This window comes from Oratosquilla oratoria, chromosome 25 (assembly GCF_046742065.1).
Source record: "Oratosquilla oratoria isolate Oo_2021 chromosome 25, ASM4674206v1, whole genome shotgun sequence".
NCBI lineage: Eukaryota > Metazoa > Arthropoda > Malacostraca > Stomatopoda > Squillidae > Oratosquilla > Oratosquilla oratoria.
In genome coordinates, this window is record NC_134801.1 from 47996877 (window position 1) to 48009376 (window position 12500).

The following is a 12500-nucleotide window of genomic DNA, read 5'->3' on the forward strand; positions in this document are numbered from 1 at the left end:
CAGACAAGGACGATCATGCGTCACCAATTTAATATGTTTCTATTCAAGGCTAATAGATATAATACAAGAAAGAGATGGATGGGCTGATTGTGCATTTCTAGACCTAAAAAAAGCTTTTGATAAAGTACCACATAAGAAGTTGCTTAAGAAATTAGAAACTGAAGGAGGAATACGGGGCAAACTGCTTAAATGGATGGAAGACTTTTTGCAAGAAAGAAAAATGAGAGTAGTGATATGAGACAAACACTCAAATTGGGATGAAGTAATAAGTGGTGTTACACAAGGAACAGTTTTGGCCCCAATAATGTTTGCTATATATATTAATTATATGGATGAAGAAATTGAAAGTTATATGAGCTTCTTTGCAGATGATGCAAAACTATTAAAAAAAGTGAACACGGAAGAAGATTGTAAATCACTACAGAGTGATCTAAATAAAGTCTGGGAATAGAGTAGGAAGTGGGAGATGGAGTTCAATACTAAAAAGTGTAGTATAATGGAATTTGGAAAAAGCAAAACAGAATAACAGGATCATATAAATTGGGAGAAGAAAGAATAAAAAAGTTGAAAATGAGAAAGACCTGGGAGTCATTGTTATGAATAATATGTCACCTGAGAAACAAATAAATAAGATTTTTGGTGAAACTTATCATTTAATAAGAACAATCAAAGTGACATTTACATACCTGGATGAAGAAATGGTGAAGAAAATACTTATCACTCTGATAAGACCAAGATTGGAATATGCAGCAACGATGTGGTCACCAAGTACAAAAAATGTATAAAAAACTTGAAAGAATACAAAGAGCAAATTGGCACCAACACTCTCAAAACTATCATATGAAGAGAAACTAGCAGAACTTGAGCTACAGACACTAGAGCAAAAAAGAGAGAGAGGAGATTTGATAGCTATTTACAGAATCATGAAAGGCATAGAAATTATTGATAGAGAGGACCTAATAAAATGGGATGATAGAACTACAAGAGGACACGGAAAGAAAATCAAGAAATACAGCTATAGAAGAGATCTGAAAAAGAACATCTTTCCTCACAGAATAATAGACAGTTGGAACAAGTTATATGAGAAAGTAGTGTGTGCAAAAACAATACATGAATTTAAAAATAGTTTAGATAAAATGAGATATGAAGACGGGACACCACGAACATAGCTCCCCTTCCCGTACAATACAACAAGGTAAATACAACTAGGTAAATACAACTAGGTAAACACACACACACACACACACACACACACACACACACACACACACACACACACACACACACACACACACAAACACACACACACAAACACACACACACACACACACACACACACACACACACACTCACACACACACACACACATACACACACACACACACACACACACACACACACTTCAGCGAATGGACGGCTTGGATGACGTTCTGAAGAAAACTGAAGTCTGTGGATCCCAACGCAAAGAGAAGTGCCTAGTGTTTTTACAGGGTGGGGGGGGAATTGCTCGTGGAGTAGTGGGAAAGTAGGGAAAGAGGAAAAGGGGAGGGATTACTGAGGGAAATGGAAGGAAATGAGGAGGGAGTAGACTTGGCCCAGACAGACAAGCGAAAGGTAAACAAAAGATTGAGTGAGGATGAAATGTCTAATAAAAATGTAAAGATTAGAAGTATAGAGAGGAGCAATACAGTAGAAAGTGACGAGAATATGTTCCAGGGATTTAAAGAGGGTGGGGGGGACACAACCCCCCCCCGACTGATAAGACTAGAGGAGAGAGTTGATAAGGTGATCGAGGACTTGGAACGTAAGTTAGGTAATGTTGACTCCATTTTCCATAGAATTGAAAGGTTGGAACAACTAGAGAAGGCTAACAGAAACTTAACTGAAGAAATAGAGGACCTAAAAAGACAGTTAGGAAATGTAAAGGAGGAGAATGAGAAATTAAAGAAGAATAGTAATGAAAACAGAGAGAAAATAGCTAAAGAAGCTAAAAATTGGAGAACAACCCAAGAAGGGAATAAGGTTTCATTCACTGACATAGTCAAACAGCAATTGAAAGAACATAATGAAGACTCAGTTATTAAAGTGATGAGACAGAAGGAGAATATAGTAAGAGAATTAGCTGACAAAAAGAAATGTATAATTATATTAGGAATGGAAGAGAAACATAACCCAGATAGAACCGCAAGAATTAAGGAGGAAAATGAAAGAGTAAGCAGTTTATTAAAAATAGTCCAGGAAGATGAACCAGAAATTATAAAGGAAATTGAGGAAAAATTCAGACTCGGAAAATATAGTACAGATAAGACCAGACCAATTAAGATTAAATTCAGGTCACAAACAACGGCAGAGAAAATTCTATCCAAAACAGGGAAACTAGCAACAAATGATCAATATAAAAAGATATGGATAAAAAGAGAAATGAATAAGGAGGAAAGAGAGGCAGAAAAGCAGAAAAGACTTGAAGCTAAGGCAAAAAACGAGGAAAGAACGGAGTCAGAGAAAGAGAGATTCTATTGGAGAGTAGTGAACATGAAAATAAAGCAGTTCGACATACTAAAGAAAAACATAAGGGAAACAGTGAACACAATGGAAGTGGCAGAAAACTAAGAGCGTCTTACACAAATATAGATGGATTGATAACAGGATTGAATGAACTGAATGATTATTTGAAAGAAAAAGAACCGGACATAATGGGAATTGTAGAAACAAAATTAAAAGGCCCACTACCACCCAACAGTGTAGGACGTGATGCATACAATTATTGGATTAGAAACAGAGAGAAAAAACAAGGGGGTGGAGTTATGTTCCTGACTAAGAAGGATATAAACGTGAAAGGTGTCATATATGGAAAGAATACAGTAGAGATGATTATGATAGAAGTGGAAGACCGAGATAAGAAGAGCAGAAAATTTGTGATCAATTATGTGCCTCCGAAAACAGCCTCATGGGAGGAGAGTGAACATAAAAGTATGTTAGAGGACACAAAGATAGCATTAACTAAAATAATGGAAGACGGAGGAAGAATAGTTATGATGGGCGACTTTAATTGCAAGGAAATCTGCTGGGAAGAAATGACAGTAAAGAGTGGTGATGACTCATGGGGAAATGCTCTACTTGAGATGATTACTGACCATTCAATGACACAATGGATACAAGAGAACACTAGGTATAGAAATGAAGAAGAACCATAGAGGCTAGACTTAATAATTACATCTGAACCTAGAATAGTGGACAAGATTGAATATAAAACACCAATAGGTAAAAGTGACCACATATTGATTGAACTGGAACTTAATGAAGAAAAATATATGAAAAGAAACGAACAATATAGAAAAGGAAGAATGATGTATGAAAAAACAAACTTTGATAAAATAAGAGAATTCTTCCAACAAGAAAACTGGGAAGAAATATACAAAGAAGAAACATCAGTGGAAGAGAAATGGAATATTTTGACAAAAATTTACAAAAAAGGAGTGGAAAAGTATGTCCCAAGACAAAAACAAGAAAAAGAATATGTAAAATGCTGGTACAACAAAAGTTGTAGGGAGTTAAAAGACAAAAGAGACAAAGCCTGGACCAGATGGAAAAAAGACAGAAAACCTGAAAAATGGAAAATATATACTGGTTATAGAAATGAATATGTACAAAATGCAGAGAGGAAAAAAGAAAATATGAAAAAGATGTTATAGAAAAGTGTAAAGATCAACCAAAACTATTCTACAGATTTGTAAACAATAAACTGAAAAACAAACAAGACTTGGAGAAATTAAGACAAGGAGGAGTTGAATACACTGAGGAAATGGAAATGGCAGAAATTATGAACAAACATTTTAAATCAGTGTTTACAAGGGAAAATATACAACCTGAAGAGATTGAGTGGAAAGAAAAAGTCCCCCCTATGGAAGAAATAGAAGTAACAAAGAATGAAATATTGACACACTTGGGTAATTTTGATGTCAGAAAATCGCATGGGCCAGATGAAATAGCAAACTGGATTCTGAAAGAATGCAGGAATGAACTGGCAGACAAAATACATAGCATAATAAGCAGTTCCTTAAAAGAAGGAAAAGTTCCAGAAGATTGGAAAAAAGCAAATATAGTACCTATATATAAAGGAGGAAATAAAGAAGAACCTACCAACTATAGACCAGTCTCTCTAACAAGTACAATAGCAAAAATTTGTGAAAGAATTATCAAAAGTAGATGGGTAAAATACTTGGAAAAAAACAACGTACTAAATCCAAGGCAATTTGGATTCAGACAAGGACGATCATGCGTCACCAATTTAATATGTTTCTATTCAAGGCTAATAGATATAATACAAGAAAGAGATGGATGGGCTGATTGTGCATTTCTAGACCTGAAAAAAGCTTTTGACAAAGTACCACATAAGAAGTTGCTTAAGAAATTAGAATATGAAGGAGGAATACAAGGTAAATTGCTAAATTGGATGGAAGACTTTTTGCAAGAAAGACAAATGAGAGTAGTGATAAGAGACCAGCACTCAAAATGGAATGAAGTAATAAGCGGTGTCCCGCAGGGAACAGTTCTGGCCCCAATAATGTTTGCTATATATATTAATGATATGGATGAAGGAATTGAAAGCTATATGAGCTTCTTTGCAGATGATGCAAAACTACTGAAAAGAGTGAAAACTGAAGAAGATTGTGAATCACTACAGAGAGATCTAAATAAAGTACAAGAATGGAGTAGGAAGTGGGAGATGGAGTTCAATACTAAAAAGTGTAGTATAATGGAATTTGGAAAAAGCAAAAACAGAATAACAGGATCATATAATTTGGGAGAAGAAGGAATAAAAAATGTAGAAAATGAGAAGGACCTGGGAGTCATTGTTATGAATAATATGTCACCTGAGAAACATATAAATAAGATTTTTGGAGAAACTTATAATTTAATAAGAACAATCAAAGTGGCATTTACATACCTGGATGAAGAAATGGTGAGGAAAATCCTAATCACCCTGATAAGACCAAGATTAGAATATGCAGCAACGATATGGTCACCAAGTACAAAAAAATGTATAAAAAAACTTGAAAGAATACAAAGAGCAATTACAAAATTGGCACCAACACTCTCAAAACTATCATATGAAGAGAGACTACAAAAACTTAAATTACAGACACTAGAGCAAAGAAGAGAGAGAGGAGATTTGATAGCTATTTACAGAATCATGAAAGGCATAGAAATTACTGATAGAGAGAATCTGATAAAATGGGATGACAGAAATACAAGAGGACACGGGAAGAAAATAAAAAAAGACAGCTATAGAAGAGATTTGAAAAAGAACAGCTTTCCTCACAGAGTAATAGACAGTTGGAACAAGTTAGATGAGAAAGTGGTGTGTGCAAAAACAATACATGAATTTAAAAATAGTTTAGATAAAATGAGAAATGAAGACGGGACACCACGAGCATAGCTCCCCTTCCCGTAAAATACAACTAGGTAAATACAACTAGGTAAATACACACACACACACACACACACACACACACACACACACACACACACACACCACTTCATAGAAGAAAATTATTTCACTTTTATTAGAATGAAGATAGTTGAACTCCGTGGAATTTTCATCACAATGTGGGGAATCCCAAACAGCGAGTGAACGCGCCGTTATATGGAGCCCGTCTAGCTGACCTTCCTCAACATCTCTTATGTGCACCGCGGCGCCTGCGCACACGACGATGTCCTCAAACACTTGCCCAAGTCGCTTATACCGACGCAGATGACAAGGTGCGTGGGGTTGACTATCATAGTCTCAAAATGATCAGGATTAATGTTCAAGGACTACAGAGTTGTTGTTAACCTCTACATTGGTGAATTAAAGTCTATGAGTTGTTTTTACTTTAATGTTCCAGACTGCTCTCTGGTCTACACATACAAACCAACACCCGAGGGAGAATCAGAGGGTTGCCAGGCTTTACATACTCACAAAGGTTGTCTTATATACAAATACTCAAAATTTACAGGAGTGCCATATGCCGATCGCTACATAAAAGGGAAGGGTTTGCTTGCGCGACGAAGGGGGCGCAAGGTGCAGGTGTCCGGGAGTTTCGGCGACACACTAGCGGCTTCTTTTGTTCAAGCAGGTGTTTCGGGCCTCTGACCCGAAATGCGGCGAGGCCTATTGTTTGATTTGGGGAATTGGCTGATAAGTCGGGTCCTCTGGTCACTTAGGGACAATAGACTGTCACTTGGGAGGATCCGTGACAATAGAGAATATCTTGAGAGTCGGTCTGAAGACGTTTGAAGATCTGCTTGCTCTATATACGTGTGTGCACGCATGTGCACACTGCATATCGAAAGGGATGATAACAGAGGCTCGGTCTGCTATCCTCACTGTCCCCAGTGAGGTTTGTACTCATGAAAGATAAGAAACAAAACAGGGCCTTTTGCAGGACCTTAGCATGAAAATACATATAATGTTGAAATAATGGTAGTATCGGGAAATACTCATGAATATAGACTTAATTGTATGAGCATGCGGAAATAGATATTATAAGTAGTCGCTCGATTTCAAAGATTATAGCGGGGAAGGGGAATTGGAGGTTTTGGTTGAGAGGATTAGTGATGGTTCTCTATTGCAGGGGGAGTGTGGGTTTGTGAAAGGATACCCTCTGTGTCGAGGTCACGGGGGACTCTTTTGATATGATCTTTGTGCAAGACGGTCTCCGTAAGATTGTGCAGAGTTCTTTAACTTTGTTCTTTGACTCATGTCCAATAATATGATAGGGTCCAGAGAATTAAGTGTAGAGCTTCGGGGTTGAGGTGCAGTTAAAGGTGTAAACAATGTCTCCAATTTCAAAGGTACAAGCTCTGGCTGTTTTGTTATGCAAACGGACCATTTCGTTCTTAGTGAGATGAAGAGTATTATGTATTCTTTTGAAAAGATTATTGAAATTTGCTACTTTCAATCAAATCAGCCATCTTGAGTCCACCGCTGAACAAAGGCCTCCTTCATAGGTCTCCATGAATCACACGACCGTACCACCCTCTGCCACGTCACTTCTGCAAACTTCTCGACCCCCTCTCTCCACCTTCTGTCTGGTCTCCCTCTTCCACGCTTCCTATCTCGCGGCGTCCACTCACTTACACACTTTCTCCATCGCTCATCAGTCGTTCGCACTAACTTAACTGCCCAATTCCACTTCCTCTCTTTTACTGCCTCCACAATATCTTTCACTCTAGTCTGATCTCTCACCCAACTTGCTCTCTTTCGGTCTCTCAGTGTTATTCCCATTACTTATCTCTCCATTCTCCTATGTGCAGTCCTTAGCTTTTTCCATCGCCCTCGTCAGCTTCCAAGTCTCACACCCGTAGATTATTGCTGGCAGAATGCATTGATTGTAAACTTTACGTTTCAAACATAAAGGTAGAGAGCCTCTCAGGATTTTATTATACTTACCAAACACTTTCCAACCAATTATAATGCGTCTTTTTATTTCATTATCATGATCTTTCGCCACCTTCACCATCTGCCCTAAATAATTATACTCTTCAACTTCCTCAAGATTCTCATCATCAATTACAATCTCTTTACTTAGAACTTTCGTGTTGAACATTACTTTGGTCTTACTCTTATTCATTTTTAAACCTACTTTGAGACTTTCCTTGTATGGATCATTCAGCATCTCTTGCAAGTCTTCTGATCTTTCTGAAATAAAAATAATGTCATCCGCAAATCTTAGGTGGTTCAAATATTCGCCATTAATCTTCAAACCTTTCTTTTCCCAATTCAAACTTTTGAAAATATCTTCTAACAAACTGTAAATGATTTGGGTGAGATTGTATCGCCTTACCGTACTCTTTTCTCGATCTTAATCTTTTCTGTATCTTTATGTAGTCGAACTATAGCGGTACCTTTTGCATAAACATTGTCTAAAACTCTTACCATCTGTTCGTTTGTACCCTAATTGCGTAGCGAGTTTAGTACTGCCATTTGTTCTACCAAGTCAAAGGCCTTCTCGTAATCTACAAAAGCTAAACACAGAGGTATATTGTATTCTGTCGTTTTCTCGATTAGTTGGTTTATTGCCTGCAAATGGTCTAGAGTCGAATATCCACTCCTAAAGCCTGCCTGTTCTCTCGGTTGGTTTCCATCTAAAACTTGACTTAGTCTATTTGTAAGGATCTTGGAGAATACTTTATATACATTTGATAGCATGCTAATAGGTTGATAGTTACTAAGGTCCTTCTGGTCTCCTTTTTTATGAAGCAAAATCACTATAGCATTGCACCACGATTCAGGAACGCTTTCTTTATGTAAGCACTGGGTGTACAACTGAGCTAATTTTATATGAACTAATTTACCCGCGTCTTTCATGAGATCTATTGATATACCATCTTCCCCAGGTGCTTTTCCTCGTTTCATAGTTTTTAGAGCAAATTCTACTTCTTCCTTTGTAATCTTTGGTACACTACTAACGTCTACACATGAATTTACTGACTCAACTATGGTCTTCGACGAGTAAAGCTCATGATAAAATTCTTCTACTCTTTTTACCATTTCGTCTTTACATTTAATTATTTTTCAATTTCTATCTTCCAAACGTATCATTTACTGTCTTCCTAAAGCATGTCTGCATTTGGTCACTTTAATGCTTTTACCTTTCCGAATAGTTTCCTTTATTTCATCCATGTTTCTCTTTCTTTCCTCTGATCTCTTCCTTTTGTTGATGGGCTTGTTTAGTTCTACTCTTTCTATTTCGTCTCTCCTACTTTTAATCTGTATGGTCCTTCTTCTTTTAATTAGGTCATTTGTAGCTTTGGAGTATTTGTTTTCTCTAATGATTTTTGTACTTCCTACTTTCTCTGCTGATTCCTTAATGATATTCACTAAATTCAAATTTATATATTCCACGGTGTCCTCATTAGTTCTTAGAGCTTCGAAACTATTTCTAATTTCTAACTGAAATTCCTTCATGTTATCCTTAACCTTTGCAAGGCTTATTTTCTTTTCTAAACTAGTTTATTTCTCTCGGCTCTGAAATTGAATTTAGCTGTGCAACCTACCATTCTATGGTCACTACCTATGTTGACTTTATTTATCAACGTAATATTGCTAACGATTATGCTCTCATCTCCTAATATGAAGTCTATATCGTTCCTTGTTATTCCATTTGGACTTCTCCACGTCCATTTACGACCTACACGCTGTTGAAAGAAAGTGTTCATTATCCTCATATTGTAGTTCTCTGCAAAATTTACCAACATGTCGCCTCTGTCATTTCTATCACCTACTCCAAACTTCCTAATGCACGTCTCATCTCCCATCTTCTTCCCTACTTTAGTATTAAAGTGGCCTATTATCAAAGTGTACTTACTTATTTCTTAATCCATTACTTGACTTAAATCATCATAGAACGACTCAATTTCATCGTCTGAACTCTGTGAAGCTGGTGCATAAACCTGAACTATTTTTAGAGTGTATCTTTTACACAGCCTAGTCACAATCTAAGTTACCCTGTCCGATGAACTACTGAATTTGACTACGTTACCAGCAACCTCTCGGTTTATAAAGAATCCTACTCCACTAGGTATTTCTTTGGCCTTATCTCTATAGCAGAACAGGTGGTGACCATGTTGTAATTGTATCAGGTTTTCTTCCGTTCTTCGGACTTCGCTCAGTCCTACGATGTCCCACTTGATGTTGTCTAGTTCTTCCATTAGACTCTCCAGCATGTGGTCTTCTGAGAGACTTCTTACGTTGTATGTATAGATCTTCATTTTCTTCATGTTGTTTAATGTCCAAGACTTGGATCTGCTTGGACAGTGCTTACTCACATTCAGTGGCACACTGCCCGTAAGCACACGAGGCAATGCGGTTGGACCTTAAGGAGACGATGATTCAGCAGAAACGCCCGTTTTTTATTATTATTATTATTATTATTATTATTATTATTATTATTATTATTATTATTATTATTATTATTATTATTATTATTATTATTATTATTATTATTATTATTATTATTATTATTATTATTATTATTATTATTATTATTATTGTTATTGTTATTGTTATTATTATTGTTGTTGTTGTTATTATTATTGTCATCATCATCATCATCATCATCATCATCATCATCATCATCATCATCATCATCATCATCATCATCATCATCATCATCATCATCATCATCATCATCATCATCATCATCATCATCATTATTATTATTATTATTATTATTATTATTATTATTATTATTATATCATACCATCATCATCATCATCATCAGCATCATCATCATCATCATCATCATCATCATCATCATCATCATCATCATCATCATCATCATCATCATTTATTGTTATTATTTATTATTATTATTATTATTATTATTATTAATCTTATTATTATATTTTATTATTATTATTATTATTATTATTATTATTATTATTATTATTATTATTATTATTATTATTATTATTATTATTATTATTATTATTATTATTATTATTATTATTATTATTATTATTATTATTATTATTATTATGATGATTATGATGATGATGATGATGATGATGATGATGATGATGATGATGATGATGATGATGATGATGATGATGATGATGATGATGATGATGATGATGATGATGATGATATTCATATTGGCTATGAAGGGGGATTGGCAGTAATCTCACCTCCGTGCCAACTGATTTCTGATGAGATATTTCTCTTCTTTATATTCGGTGAAGCCCTATATCTATAGGGTGCCCAATGGTCCACGCCGTCATTATGACGGTACCCCATATATCTATGAGGAATTTCCCTGTTTGCCATCAGGGACGTGCCAGTTAGCAGTGGGTCCTGCAACTGTGTGTTTAGGCTGCTCTTTGTCTGATCTTTCCTACAAAACCTGTTCGATATGGGTGACCCTGCAGAAATTTCCTCTCTATCGTCATATCTTTTGTAGTCATTAAGATTCTTAAGCCTATCCACCACGTCAAGTGTCAACTATCAAATAGGTTGACCTTGACCTTGATATAATCATTAAAATTGTAAATGGGAGGTAATTCTGAAAATAGAAAATTATATGGGAGGCTTTTGTCTGAGCCAAAGAGGACAAAATAAGTTTCCGATTTTGACCTGTTAATGGAACTATTTATATAAACTTGAATCATGTTCATCCCAAGAAGGATGAAGATCAGAAGCAAGATGTCTAAGAACATTGAGAATCTTTCTATTCTGGCGTTCAGCTAAGCCATTTGAACTAGGGTAATAAACAGTAGTTTTTGGGTGCAGTAAAGTGGCATTTGAGTTTATCAATGAGGGTCTTTGCTACGTGTTGTGCTGTTTTGTCTGGTGGGGGGGGATACAGAATCTTGAAAAATTGTCGATACAGACAAAGATATATTGGCTTCCGGTATGTGTAAATGGTAACTTAAGAGATCAACAGCGACTGTGTCGAATGGTTTAGAAGAGGTAGGGTAAGTTAGAATTGAAACATGACCGCTGATATAACCTTTGTGAATCGCGCAAGGGTGGCAAGCGTCAATGTACGTGTGTATATCCTTCCTCATGGTTAACCAGAAGTAGTGCAATCTGGATTGTGTAACACGCTTCTTCTTGCCATGGTGTGCATTAATGGGGGAATTATGTATAAGTTTTAAAACTTCTGGAATGAGATTCGTAGGGGCTACAAGTTGAAACACTAATTTGTTGTTTTGTGATACAGAATGTCATCAGCTAACGTGTAATTGTCGATATCAGAAGGAAAGTTTTCTATGTCAGTTGTGTCTGCAGATTCGAAGAAGTATATGACACGTTTCCAAAGAGGGACTGGTTTCCACGCTTCGGCAACGAGCGCTTGTGTAAGAGTTACTCAAATAGGATTCTGAGTGATGGTCGCAATATGGCGACTAAGAACATCTGCAACTAAGTTTGCTTTTCCTGGTACAAAATGAAAGGTTGGCATGAACTCTTGTATGATAAGAAACCAGCGGGCAAGTTTTCCGGAAAGATTCTTTCCTTTGAAGAGGTATAAGATTGGTTAGTGATCTGTATATATGTGTATCTCGCAACCAAGGATGACCTCTTTGAAATGTTTGAGTGCGTATATACCTGCTAAAGCTTCTAAGTCTGTGACTGAGTAATTTCGCTCGTGTTTGTTGGTCTGAGTTTTGTGCCGTATTGTTGTATGAAGACTGCGCCAAGTGCTGTGTAGGACGCATCAAGGTAGATTGTGAAAGGAAGATTATGGTTTGGGAAAGCAAGGACAGGTGCCGTGGTTAGGGCTTTCTTTGAGTCATTAAAGGCTTTCTGTTGGTCAGGTGTCCAAATGAAGGGTGTGCCCTACTTAAGGAGTGAAGTTAATGGTGTTTACTAGCGTATCCTTGAATGTAACGTCTGTAAAATCCTGACAGACGAAGGAATGAACATATGTGTTCTCCGGAAACATGGTGTAGAAAATCAACGAGCCATGATCTTGCGCCTAACCTTGAGAAGTTGCGTTGCCACTGCTGGGGAG